The 15051-nt window shown below is 39.6% G+C and overlaps 1 protein-coding gene across 10 annotated transcripts in view; it reads right to left on the bottom strand.

Moving 5' to 3' along the window:
* The window catches only part of OTUD7A (OTU deubiquitinase 7A), a 138536-nt gene that overhangs the window by 94235 nt on the left and 29250 nt on the right, over positions 1-15051 (bottom strand). For 6 of the 10 annotated variants that reach the window (XM_030281819.4, XM_072933739.1, XM_072933737.1 and 3 more), the window contains exon 1: positions 13223-13421. The gene's annotated coding sequence lies outside the window, so the exon portion shown is untranslated. The other 4 variants (XM_072933735.1, XM_072933736.1, XM_030281820.4 and 1 more) reach the window with 2 other exon arrangements.

Genomic DNA, 15051 nt, shown 5'->3' with positions numbered 1-15051 from the left:
AAAGAGCTTCCTCCTTCACCTGGTCCCTGTTGTGGCTGTGACAGCGTGTACGGTAGAGCTTGCAGCTCTTCAGCTGTGGGCAGACCCCAGTCCCCGCTGTTCCCCACTCCCGTTGTGACTACCGGAGCGTTCTGAGCTAGCCCAGTTTCGCTGGGCTTCGGCAGGAGTTGAAAATAAGGGTTCCCTGAAAGCAGGAGCAGGCTCAGAATGAACAGGCCAAGGAAAGGAAGCAGCAAAGATCATGAGTGGCAACAAGAGAAAATCCTAAAGATTCATGGAAATGAATACCAGGGGGTGCCCAGGAAGCCTGGCCAGTGTTTTCCAAGTAACTTCAAGAAGATGCAAGCACAAATCAATGTAATTTTCTACCCAACCTTCCCAACCTAGCAGTGCTCTCCCTGCTGGGAAGGGAAGACCCACTGAACATAGTGCAGGCAGTAGAGCAGGTGAGTGATACCCCAAATGGGACCAATGTGATGAAAGCCTAACCCTTATTGGTTCTACAATAAACCCACTTCATGCTGGTTTTAGCTCTGCCTCACCTTTGAGAGCAGCAATACTCAGTTTCCTCTCAGTTCTCCTCAGCAAGCTGTGACCTACCTTAGGAATAATACTACCTGTTTATAGATGTTTAAGCACATTTAATTCACAATTTACAAAATAAAACATAAACAGTAAATTAAAATATATACATCTAAATCCCCCAAATAAAAAAAATAATTTCTTTTATATTGATAGTTGCCGCTACCTCATGGAAAACACAACTAATGGGTTAAAAAAATAAACACTAATATAAAACTGAAGTTCACAATTAATAATAAAAAAGTTTTGGAATCCACTGAAGGATCTCAAAGAATTAATGTTTATTTCAAGATTTCTATTTTATGTATCATAGAAAGAAGCAGGCAGGAATATAAAAGCTTGAAAAAGTAAAAGATCATCTTATTCTCCTGGGAGTTCATTTTATGCTGTAACTGGTGAAAAGCCTCTTTAAAAAGGTTATAAATACCATATTAATTTCATTAGGAAAGCTCCCATGGCATATTAATTTAATTTCTGGCACTGTTATTGCATCTTTTTAGATGCATAAAATCTTAGAAGTAATTTCATTAACAGTAAAGATCTGAGAAAGGCAACTAAAATATTTTAAACAGATTGGTGACAATACAGCTAGAAAGCATGCAAGTTTACTCTAATTCTCTTCCAATTAACACCACCCTGACACATAGAAGAGCTAGCAGACTGTGCTACTGAAGTCATGTTATCCCTAAGTCCTCTGTATTTGCAAAGACTGCATGAACAGCTCTCAAAAGATTAATGACCTGCTCCTTTATTTAAGGCAGATACTCATCTTCAGTGATCACATATGAGCTCTGCAGCTAAGCATGAAATTTAACAGCTGTCTTAGCTTATTCTGCCAAGAAAGAAGACCTTTTTTTCCCCAAACACTTGCTACCCTGGGCACTGGACTATTCTGGACATACAAAATACTTTAAGTGCCAAGATGTGCAATGGCAGTAGCAGCTTCTCCATCCTGGCCTTGATTCTGTGGCCTGACTTTGCATACAGATCTCTGAAGTTACCCATGGTCTCAGCAAAGCCAACAGGAGCTTTTCATCATAGGATAAATTTATAAAATGCAAGTAGATTAAAAGCAAGTCCTAGAAAAGAACATTTAAAACTCTGATCACTTTTACAAATACAGGATGCTTATTTTCTATGTTTTAAGTCATGACAATTCTAAAACCCTCACACACTTACCGTTTAACTGAAACGCCAGCTTAGCTACCATACAAAAGGAAATCCTTTTCTTTCAGTTGTTTTAAACCCCAACTCTTCACCCAACTTGACTCTTAGTCACAGAAAAGGTATTACAAAAGGGCTTCTTTGAACAACAAAATATAACCTGTGTGTACAAGGCTGCTACTTTTTACAGATTCATGATATTCATCTAATGAGTTAAGAGTCTATAAATCAGGAGTGGGAGTCTTTTCTGAAAAGGATGCTAGAGTTCAACAAGACCTATAGAATTTTAAGAAGAAATTCTATCGCCGAGTTCTACAGCTGGAGTGATTTCAGGAGATCAGACAATAAAACTTCATAAATGTCCCACCCAGCCTCAGAAAACTAATGAGTCACATCCTAGATATCTCTCCATTAAATACTAAATCCCCAAAACAGATGCAAAGTCTCTGAAGAATTTATCCTTTGATACATAGAAACTACATTCTGAAATAAAAAGGATAACTAGTCCCCTTAACACTAAGGCAAATTTGGAAAGTAGTAATACATTTTCCCATTCTTTGGGCATTTAATTTGAAGGAGTTTTTTAAGAGGGAGTGAAAATTAATGTTTTAGAAACTTTGTTTCATGACTGATCATCATTCACAAGGCAATATAAGCCCTCTGATTGACAAGCATGGGATTCCTAGGAAAACATGGATTTAGAGCAATTCTAGAGGATTCCAGAAAGGGAAAGGTTGGAAGGGAATGCTAGAGTATCTGCCATAGCTTCCCAAAGACTACACCCTTGTGGGTTCAGTTTTAAACAGGCATATCTAAGAGCAAGGAAGACATTTCTTTTTGCACAGTACTGAAGGATAGACAACACACAAGGGTTTGGGACTTAGGTACAACTCTACTTTTTCAGATACAGAATCAGTGTTTGAATTAGGGTTTTACAGATTGGCAATTAACGAAGTTACAACTTTATCTGGAAGTTTAATCATCAGGACAATAATAAACTTTTTTAAAGTACTTCATTGCACCTAGAAACTTAAGTCCAATTAAAAGAAGTCATATGATCTCCTAAACACCTGTAGCATTGGAAACTTTTGAAACCATTTCCTCTGTATGGCTACTGATATAAATTAATTCATTTTAATCTGTCTCTGAAAAAAAAAACCAAATCAGATTTATCTCAACTATTCACACACAAAACTTAAACATGCTATTGCAAAACATTAACAAAAGAGCTATGAAGCCACTGAATGTTAGAGCCATAGTCTACTTTTTGCTACATTTGGTCAACTTTATCAAATCCTTAACCGTTTACATACAGAGGAAGATTCCAGAAGAATACACTTTGTGAATGGCTAGTAATTTATTTAAAGGAAATTTGCTTATTCTTAACCAAAATATGTTTCCTGTAAATACTGTGAGATCCTGCTGCTAACTTTTTCTGCAAATACAACAAGCCCTCTTGTCTTATTTAACATGCATTATATGCAGTGACCCAATTTTACAGTGCAAGGCTTGAAGAAGAGCTGTTAGATCCACAAATATGTAACACCACTACATTCCAGCCAAGCAAACAGCGGGAACGTGAAAAAGCAACACAGAAGGAGAACTGCATATTATTAGCAGTTCTCCCCATCCAGATATTTTATTAAACAGACCATAAGTTTTGTTTACCTGGCTGCTTAGGATTTTCTAAAAATTAAACTAACCAAGTAACCAAAAAAAACCCTACACAACTTCCCTGGTAAATGACTAAAGGATTAGCTAATTTCCTACTTCAAAATAACTTTACAAGGTTTAAAGGTTTCTACAGGTTTTCAGCAAATATTTTTAAAATTTGGTAGTAACTCATGCTTCTAGAACACATGCATAATTCTTCAACTACCTTTTCCACAACTTTTTCTTTCAAAAGTAGTGAAAGCTCCTTATAACTGTGTACATATAGTTTTATATCTCAACAGCTACTGCATTTCATTTGCTCTGGAACTTAAGCTAGAAATCAAACAAAGGTCACATTTTGCATAAACAGCTGTGCAGACAGGGAAGTTCCGCTCTGGCATTTCCACCTTCACAACACTTGGTGAACCCTTGTCTTCAGTGCTCATTATCTCAAATTACAAAACTACCATTAACACCAGGTTAAACTTATCACGGTATAGCAATAAAAACAAATAAGATAACCACAAGATACTATAATTAGAATTTGACTTACTAGGATTTTTTGCATCTAGATCTCAGGATTTACTCTACAACATTGAATGACTTTTAAAATTAGCTGCTCTTAAGACCACAAAATACACAATAATGATGAAGTTACAGATTTCATGAAAATCTATTTTTTTTCTCCCTCTCCCTAAATATAATTTATTTTCCATAGCCATATCCAAAAAAGATATGGCTTAGAGATAAAATATCACCAGAAATCACACCTATGTGGCAAACTATTTTATACAGTTACATTTTGCCCCACTTTAAAAGTTAATATACTGACATGGCATCATTTCAAACAGCTCAAAATAGACTTTTTTTCATAGATATTAGTCATGAAATGTGTTTAAAATATCTGGGCCTTAATCTGCAGCACTCTGACAGTAAACGACAGTTTTATGGGTTTGAACAGAGTAATGGTAATAGCAGTGAACTAAACCCACTTGTTGTCCATCCACTCTTTTAGTGTTTCAGCTCAACATGTATTTTACTGCCACAATGATTTCCCTCTGAGATAATCTTCTGCCAGAGATAGTCAGAACTCCACAACTTAAAGGCTATTTTTTGGCCTTATTCTACTAGGAGAGAAGGCCCAATTCAGTGGAAGAGGTGCATGGATTTTGCATTTTTAAAATCCCAGACCTCTTTTTCTCCAATTCCTAAGGACCACAGCAGCTTGACTCTCAAGGAATTTGTTACTCATTTTCTCCTCCACTGGTAAGTTTCAGACCCAGAGAAGAAAAATGGTGCAGAGAAAACATACACACACATGTTACTATAACCTCTGTAAGAAAATAATTGGGGTAAAGCCAGTCATAGGACTACTTCTACCTAAAATATACAGTAAGATTTTGTGCTCTCCCAATTTTTACCTCACAAAAATAAAGCAACTTTTTATGGACGTAAACTTCATTATGAAATCCAAGATAGGATATTCCACACGTTACTTTCTGTAAAGATACATTTAATGACAGCCAAAAGGTTTCAGAGATATCTTCTCTCATAAGTACATATCTCTCTATATTTATACTGGATAGGAAAATATTTAATCTTAAATATGAGAGGCATGTGGAATGAAACCTAACAAGTGAATAGCTCTTGAAGGGGCCATTTCTTCTGTAAAGCATATTTTAGGAGACAAAACTGGAGGAAGGAACATGGTAACAGCTCTGTTGCTCAAATTCTGTATCAAAGAAAGTCAAGAGATTATCAGCTAGATGCAGACATGTCATCAACTCCAGACACTGAGAACGGAGCTGCTCAGGCTGAGTGAATATTCATCTCTGGTGGTAGCAAAAGATATTTCTGTGCTAATTGAGGTCTACACTTTGCAGCCTTGTGGGCTCATAATCAAGCACCTGATCTGCATTAGCTCTGAGGTGGAGCAGTCAGCAATACCTCAACTGGAAGCACATGCATCAGGTTTTCCAGGGTGAGTACATAATGCTTATCTGCAGACACGAGATTTTGAAGTCAGAGTGCTACCAAGCCTCATGAGCAATACACTGCAGCAGTGAGGGGCGTGTGTCAGTGAGTGCCACAGGCTTGCTTTAAAGAGTCCCTCATGTGTAATAAGTAATTAATAGTTTGTAGCATGTGTTTTTAACCACACAACCAGTTCAAATAGACATGGACCCTACTAAAAAATTCTTATTAATTCTCCCAGTCACTAGTACTGAGATTCAATTTCCAACTACTAGCCACTGTTTAACACATCCTCCTCTGCCAATCACAGGGATTTCCCTTTGAAAGGTAAAGGAACTGAGAACAGTATTTGGGATAGATTAAGGGACAGGAAACAGGTTTATCTCCTGCTACAAAGATGATGTGGCCCAGAGAGAGACAACATAGTGATTAGTGTTACAAACAACACCGCTCTAGATTTATGATGCTGCTCGCTCTTCTGCATGGGCTTTTATCTGTCAGTGTAAGAAGAAATTTTGAACAATGCAGAATTATAAAAATGTAAACTGTGCTGCCCAGGAGACAATACAGATCTCTACATGGGGTTTCTTCAAGAGAACTTCATATAACATTTTTCACAGCCTTTTGTTCCCTCTTATTCTTGACAAGACCTCCTTTTAATAATGTTGATTAAATTCTGCTTTGAGTATTTACAGCCTGACTATAAACTAATGAATATCTACCTTTGTATTTCCTGCCCAAAACTGTTATACAGTCCTTATCTACTAAGCATGATCACGTTGGAATGCCAGAGCAGAGAGATACAAGTGTGACTATACTTGAGAGAAAGATGAAAGAGCAAACCAGCAAAGCCCTTCTGGGTGCCTCTCAGTTACTCATATGAGTGCAAGCAACTTTTCCTACTTATCTGAAACTCTGTCTTGAAGAATTGAGCAGTGAACTGAACAGCAACAAAAACATCTAAGAAAACTTCAATTATAAACATAGATGTGAATTCTGTGTATCTGAGGTTCATATGATTCATATAAAGAAGCCTGAAGGCATAAACTGTCTATTGCTAAGAAACACTTGGCTTCTACAGTTCTCATCAGCCACTGAGACACTCCCAACTACAAGGCTCAAAAGTTTCAAGGCTTCACACAGGTGATCTTCCAATACAGAAGAGATACTGCAAAAAGTCCAGTGGTAAAATATCTGATTTTCTTCCACCTGCATCCTGAGATACCAAAACTATACACGATAAGAAGCTGTGAGAGTAGCTCATAGAGCCTCAAATCTCTGTGGAAAACTACCACTAAAACCTGGAACTGCCACCCTAAATGACTTAATAGTTTTATTCTGAACCTTGCTTTTTATGATTGTTAGAAAACCAAACATGAAACACCAACACCATTGATATAAACCATTTCAGCTGTCGTGATTTTTCATTTAAATTCTGAATTTTCAGATTAACTTCACAATCTTCAATTTAATCCCCTTCTTGTAAATGCATGGTACTCAGGGGTAATGAAAAAGGATGCTACTTTTCAATGGCAATTTCCTACCAGCAAACAGCTTCAATTTAGCAAAGTGCAAACAGTGCATCAACCTGGATTTATTTAACCTTATCCTTGTGGCTTTCTCCATTATATGTTAGTTCTGTTAATTTGTTCTGAAGGGAAGCTTGTCTCCAGCTCTTGGCAGAACAGATGAACACACCATACTATCTGAACCTTTCCCACGTGTGAAATTTAACTACAGGTTGTATACTCGGTCATTCTTTCTGCTGAAATTACATAAATCTGCCTTCCCTTTATACTCTGCCTTTCCTTTAAACCAGTTGTACTCTTCCAGAGACAAAGCTGTAAAGAGCGATTTATAAGGACATGGAGGTGATTTCATTGCTTCACACTTAATTATAGTTTGCTAAATCAATGCTTTATTTACACTAAAACAATCCTGTCTCTTTAGCATAATGTTATTTAATCCACCTGTATATCGTCCTCTTCATAAGAATTGACAATGCAACAGCTCTAAGACTTGAAATGGAAGCTACTGGGATATTACATATTCTCAGGTAAGAGATGGGAAGATGTTAAGGGATGGCAGATCATAAACTGTTCTGATATATCCATTTGCATTGCTTTGGTCTGAGTTCTATTCTCATGTATGTTATTTTCATTGGAGAAAGTGTTTTATCATCTCTGTATCTAAGTGTACATCTTGATAGTCTGTGTTTTCTTCTACTGTCTTCTGCTTAGTACAGGGTGAATCTAATAAACTCAAGTTCACCACCATCAAGCAATTGTCCTTTACACTGATCTCAGCACTAAGAGGGAAAACTGTTTAACACAGGATAAAAGCTCCTCTGCAATACCTCAGAAACTCTGCAGGCAATATAAGTGTTTATACAGAAATGTAATGAGTATATAGCTAGACAGATACATCTGGGTTCATCTCCCCATGTCCTTGCTTAGCAATTTCCAATGGGGTGTAAGTACCCTACAGAGTCACTAATCAGTAATGGTGAAATGACTCATTCCAACCAGAGACAGAGCAACATAAGCCAGGCACTGTTTCTTGCACTTTGTTTCTTGTTGCAATAGATCTCAAAAGAGATGAGAAAAGCTAAGCCAGTAAAGATATTAGTATTATATGATGTTATTGGGCATTGTTGTACTCAAGATTAGCGTAGTTCATGTCAAACAAAACCCTTTACAAAGTCAGGCTCACAAATTAAAGATCTTCCACTACTGTGCTGTGTCTATGTAGACACTGGCTATGGGACACGGTCACAGCCCCTCTTTGCTTGAAGAGTGCTTTTGATGGAAATTATACTTATTGTACTATTTAGAAAGTAAATACAATGGAGAAAAGTAAAGTGACTTAACAACAAATACCAGCTCTATAAGAAAGGTCTCCTACCTCAGTGCCCTTGTTCTTGGGACTAGAAGTCACCTGTGGGATGACTGAATTTTCAGGCACTCATGCATTTAGTGTTTCAGCAGTACCAATACAACAACCTTAGCCCAGTCTGCTGTGTAATACAAAGGAATTCATTCAGTATGTTTTTCAATCAGAAATACAACATCAGCAGAGTTTCATTCCTGTTTAGGTGCTGAAACATAAAAGACAGAAAACTAGAGAAGAATTTTTCATTCAGATTTCCTAATAGGCACTGATTATTTTACCAGTTTCTATGGCACTATCACCATGGCAGCTGGCCATTTTAATCAGAGGCATTCTAACACATTTCTGATAACATCACAGTATTACATCTCCTGGGCACACACAGCAGTAACCACTTTGTACATTTCCATAGGACAGAGGCCACTAATGTCAGCAGACATCAGGATTAGAAATGTGATATTTCAAGCATCTAATTAAAGAACAAGTTCTCAGTGTTCCTTACTCTAATTCTGAAAACAATAGTAGAAATATAACCATTGTGACCAAATGAGAATCAAAATTCTTCCACAGCCTGCTCAGTTTCTACATGGGTTTTGCCCCTTCTTTGATTAAACTACTCAATGCAAATGATTACTCAGCAGATCCTAAGAGAATGTGCAAATGCAAAAAAAAAAAAAATCACTGTGGAGAACTGAGTATCTGCAAAGCACTGACAGATAAAAATAGCTACTTTACTCTTTGTACAAAACCCCCATACTTTCTTCTATGTACAGGCTAAATTGAAGCATTGCATACAAGATTGAAATCATGAGCAGAGAGCAGCAAAACTCAGGAAAATTCTGACCAAAGGAATTTTCAATGTAGAACAAGAAGCATTCTAATTTTACTAAATATATCATGCAGCATTTGCAAATACGCTCAGCCTGAAAAATGCCCTACAAGTATTGAAAACTACTTCCAGCAACAGCAATCCATCATGACGTCTATAAAATCAAAATAATTTTTCAAACTAACTTGGAGCAAATTCATACTTTTGTCCTGAGATTTCTGGGGGTTTTTTTACTGAAAGTGTATTTTAAGAGGCTGAGATACCCTAAATAAATGAATATATAAATGCTTTTAATCAAAGCTAATAAGCAAGCTAAACAAATTCTCTATTTCAAGCCTAAAGATTTTCAAAATGTCCATCCAGGAGATATTAAGTAAATACAGATAATGTCAACAATCCACAGTAAAACACTACAGCAAAGCACTATGGCTAAAAATCACTGGTATAACAGCATCCTAAAATAGACAACCTCAAATAGAGGAACAAGAAGCTTAAGTAATCTGAGAATGAGACTTAAAATATATCACAATTAGCTTTGTCTTTTCAAACTGCTTAAACTCAGAAATAATCACAGAAACAGTGATGTTAGGAGAACAATATGAAAACAGAACAGTAAGTCAAGTCTTTCATATCTCCAGTACCTCCATGCTTGTCAGATTTACAGCTTTTCCTCTCCTGGGTTAGTAGTTGGGGAAGGACAACAAAAAAAGTCTAGAAAATATTCGAAAGTGAAAGTATTGTATTGTTACATTTACATGCATATACTAATTAATCTGCCCTTAAAATAAAACCAACAAATTACCACCTAGGATTTGAGATGAGTTCTGCCATCTTATTCAACTTTTCTGTTTTATGTCATGCTTTGCCTTAGGAAAACAATGATAAAGAAACACAGGAAAATGCAATATAATATCCATGCAATATTTGTACCACACCTCAACTGGTAAACTACTTTTGTATAAGTCTATACAGGTGAATTTTCAGACCATCTAAGCAGCCAGGTTAATCTCCCAGTCTTTTTCATTAGGGCAACCTGATTTATTTATTTAGAAGGTCCACATACCATTTAGCTCCATGCTTTAGTCTAAATATCTGTGAATGCTTGTATAGTCCTGTCAGTGATAAATGAACCAGTAGAATACAAAACCTTCAACAACAAAGCCTTTTTCTATTTTCAGTCCTCAATTTAATAACAGTCGCACCTGGTATTTTAAGCTTACCATTTGCTTAATTAAAAGTTTATGTTTCATTTTATGTTTATTTTTTTTCTTAATGAATCCCAAAATATGTTACAAAATTTGAGTCAAAAGGAGCTTCAGATTTCATTGTGTTTTTTAAATGCAGAAAATATTAAACAGAAGGAGACTTCATTAAAAACTGTAAGATATGAGGTGCAGACTATCTGGACACAAATATTCTGCTAGTTCCCTTGGTCTTTTCCTTCTCTCTGGTCCAACTTTCTCTCCTGTGTAACTCAATAACTAATTATGCCTTGCAAGTGTTCTTCTCCTCCCATGAACACTACAGAGGATTGCTGTGTCTAAAGGCAGTAACAGGCAAAATAACCATATGTGACAGCACAGTGATGTGCACATTTTTTTTAATTCTTGAGTTTATGCAGTATATAACAAATTCAATAAAAATATTTTCCCCCAGATATAATGAACCCATACAAGGCTAAATTATCTGAAAATGCCACAGGGATTACATTTAAAACATGCAGCTTTAATTTAAATTAGATGTTCTATGTATGAGCATAGAACTGCTGGTTAAAACATAGATTGCCTGATTTTTAAATGAGTAACATGAAGGGCAGCTATGGCAACAATTGGCACAATGGTTGCACCAGTAACATCAGTCAGTGTTCATAGCCTGCATGTGCACAGCTCTGTGAAGTCCCTTACCTGGAGCCGTTCACTGAATGGCCTTTTTGCTGAGTCTGCCAACATGACAGTAAGAGAGATGTGCCAGGGCAGTGAAAGATGCAGAGTGAGGCTTACTAGGGAAGGACTAAGTACCTTTCTACCTGCTCATTACACGCTTCCTTGGAGTCTGTAACATCCAGACACCATCACCACTACATGAATATGTATTGATTAAACCAAGACTAAAATCTTCTGGAGTCCATTAAAAAAAAAAAAAAAAAAAAACACCTAACCAACAAACCAACCTTTTCCATAAACAGATAGATTATTATTAAGCAAACAGTTACTTTTGCACTACACATACACAAAAATATAACTTTATAAGACCTGATTCCTATCCAGTCTCATTCCCTTAACAGTTGTTATATTATACTTGAATTAAGCTGTCCTGAAGATGACTGAGTTTCGTATAAAAACTACAGACATGAAAATGTAGCATCACAAAAGAACCAGACTCACAAAGGTGCCATTGCTACCCCACGTCATACCACGACTGCTGGCGTGTGGGCACGCACAGCCCACAGAGGTTCTGTACTCTTCACCAACATTACAGCTTTAGCAAAAGCATGCAGCTTTGCAAGAGAAAGTGTTCCAGAGGCTGGTAGGCACTGATATCCATCTATATTTCAGAATCAAATGGGAAAAGTCTAGCTTGCCCCTGTGTGAGCAGCACAGTCATACCAGGGAAAAATCTGGCCTCCATCCATAGAAAGGGACCATTTAGCCAATTCACACCAGCAGCAGAAAACAGAGCCAGATCCAGCCTTAACAACTAACACACTCAAATTTTCATAACAGATTGTAAATAACAAGACAACACTTTTCCTATCAACAGCAGTTTCAATTCCAGAAGCTAAATACAATTTGCTTTAAATCTGTGCCATAGCAGCCTTTATTAAAGTCAATGTCATCTGTAAGGACTGAGTTAAAATAAAATGTGGGCCAAATTTATCAGACATTAGTTCCCTTTGATAGGGAGCTCAGAACACTGACTGTGTATCATCCTAGATATGGTATGAGTTGCATACATTGCATACAGCAACATATTTTAAACCAGGCCTCTCCAAAAGACTTTCCCTGATCATCTGTTTTGACTATTTGTCTGAGATGGTGAAGGTCAAATGAAAAGTGTGAAAGGCTTCTTTCTGTTTATATCAAATTTATATCCATATGCTAGAAAATGCAGTACTATTCAGGCCTAGGGAGAGAAGCCTCGAGAGTTTATTAAAATATTGACAGTGTTTTAGCCGGTCAGTTTAAAGGCACATCCAAGGGACAACAGAAGAGACCATTCCCTCTGGCTGTGGGAGCTATGTATGCCCATGTAGCCATGAATATCACTGTGTGTGAGGCACACTGACCAGCAACGAGGAACTTACTGTGACAAAACTACAGCAAAAGTAGTTAACAATTTATCCTTTTATTTTCAGCACTGCTCATAGGGCAGGCTGCATCTTTATGTCAGCTAGGTACCGAACGAGTCTCCAGAAAGCGCTTAGAACAGACATATTCCTACAACCTCCAGGGTAAGCGTAGGGGTAGTGAGCTTTTTAAATTTAGATTATGTAAGGTCGTGTGCCTCACTGCATTATGTTTTATATACACGTTATAGCTCACTGCACTATATTGCATCCTGTGAACTCCTAATGAGCATTATTCCCACAAATCCTGGCAGACACCCTTTTGTAGCTGTTTCAGAAGGAGAACAATTATCATATGTACATGTAATAGTTACTGAATGAGGTCAGTCATCCCAAATGTCCTGACATGGTCTAAGAAACACAGAAGGACATCCCACCTGCCCGAATCGGCCCCTTGTCCGAGCAGCACCGGACCACCCGCCAGGGAAAAGGCTCCTTGTACAGGCTGAAGCCGCGAACGCAGGAGCGGAGCGAGTCTGCAATGCAGAAACCCTTCCCGGAACTCATCAATGAGCCGGGGGAGACGGGGCGGGGGGCAGAGCCGAAAGCCCTACCGCATCCCCGCCACGCCGAGCCGAGGCACGGGGCGGGAGGCGCTTCTGAACGCCCGCCTGTGCCCTCACGGGCTGCGGCCGAGGGCGCTGCCCTCGGGCCGTCCGCCGCGCTCAGCGGGAACTTGTGCGGCCGCGGCGCCGCGGGCAAGGACACGGCAGCGCCGGGCCCACCTGTGCCAATGACAGCGGCCGCCCGCAGCCCGCCGCGGGAGGAGGAGTAGCAGCCCTTACCTGCTCCCGCTGCTCCTCCCGCAAGCCCTCACTAACCGAGCTCCATCTTCCTCCGGCCGGGAGGGGGAAGGGAGTCAACCCAGCGCTGCCGTCCCCCCCCAGCTGCCGCTTTCCGTCACCGCTGTCCCCCGCCCGCGCTGCCCGGCGCAGCGGCCGCCTCTCGCCCGCCCTGCAGACGGCACCGGGAGAGGAAAGCGAGACCCACCTCCCGCCGCCGCCGCCTCCTCCTCATGAAGTCACCGGCCGCAGGGCCCTCCCTCCCCTGGCTGCCCGCAGCGGCCCGGGGAGCCGCGCTCCGCCCCGCTCCGCCCCCGCGGCAGCCGCGCCGGGTACCCGGCACAGCCCTGGCCGGGGCCGCCCGCGGGGCCGCCGCCTTCGGCGCCGGGTGAGAGTGGACGGCGAGCCCCTCGGCGCTCCTGGGCGATGCCGGCGGCAGAGCGCGGCCGGGAACGGCCCCCAGCCGCCCCTGCACCGCCAGCGCTCCTCCGCCCCCGGTGTCCCGCGGCAGGGGGAGATGGGAAGCGTCGCTCCCTTTCCGTTTCCATCCTCGTGCTGGCAATCACCATGCCCGCAGCAAAGTGGGGTACGTGACAGTAAATTACTGCTTTAGATGTGCCTTCTATTTCGACATGAAAGTCTGCTTCAGGTTACAGTAACTTCTCAACTAACCTGGTTCCAGCTATTCCAGTGTGCACACAGGTGTGTTCTGTCTCACTCGGTTAAATCTACCTCCCCCACACCAAAGCAGTCTTTCACTGGTACTCTTCCAATAACATTAGAGTTGAAAAGGAAATGGCTTAAGCAATACACTTCTAGAACTAAGCACTGGATTTTTTTCACTTACTATGACGAAACCAGAAACATGTAAGACTAAGAACAAGGCAAAATAATATGGGAGAGAAGAGAAAAAAAATCACACTTGTACCTGTCCCTGTTCAAGAAAGGCCTCCTTATCTAGAAACACCAAGAATTCTCACCTAAAATCAGCCTACTACAGATGATGTGCAATCAGTGACAGATACAGCAACCCTGAATCAGTAAGAAACACCAGCTGTAAACATTGTAATAGATTTTGCACCAACACACACATTGGTCACACATGAAGACAGTTTTGCAGATATGCATTTTCATATCATAAGCAAGGGACAGTTGATGGTTAGGGAAGAAAACCAGATCTAGTTCTCTAATAGAGCCCCAATATCAATTTGGAATGTTGTTGAAACCCATAAAGAATCTCATCTTACCTTTGAAAAATACTTCCTTCTGCAGCTAATGTAAAGGACAGGAAAAAAACATTTGATGACACATTGCAGTCAGCAGTTGTACACATAACCTTTCGCTGTAAATGCACTGAGCTATTAGCTTTTGGCAAACCCATGACAGGCAAAAACCAAAAGAGTTTTGGGCCTGCATAAAATGAACTATCATTGTTTGCCCCTCACATTCTCTATTCTCCATAGTCAAATTCTTTATGCTCATGATTGAAGATTATTTTACCCCAAAACCAAAAAAAAACATGAGCAGAACAGTTCCTTGGTTTCTTCACCAGTGCAAAGTCCAGCATTCTTTAAATGTGGCAAAGACAAATAAATTGTAAAATATATGGATAACACACTCAAAAAATAACCATAATTACAGAAAGACATACTTTTTCTCTTCCTTGATATGACTGCACATATCGTCCTACAGGTGATTCTCAGCCAGTGAGAGTTCTGTCTGTAAAAGAAAAAACAGTTTAGCAGAGTTTTGCTGAAAGCTCTAGTCCATTGCCTTGCAAAGGGAATTAATTAGTGAATATGTGATCCTCAAGTGGCTGCTCTAGAATTGCT

Source organism: Taeniopygia guttata, chromosome 10 (genome assembly GCF_048771995.1).
Source record: "Taeniopygia guttata chromosome 10, bTaeGut7.mat, whole genome shotgun sequence".
Taxonomy (NCBI): Eukaryota; Metazoa; Chordata; class Aves; order Passeriformes; family Estrildidae; genus Taeniopygia; species Taeniopygia guttata.
Note: the sequence above shows the minus strand (reverse complement) of the source record. Positions and strands in the feature narration are given on the sequence as shown.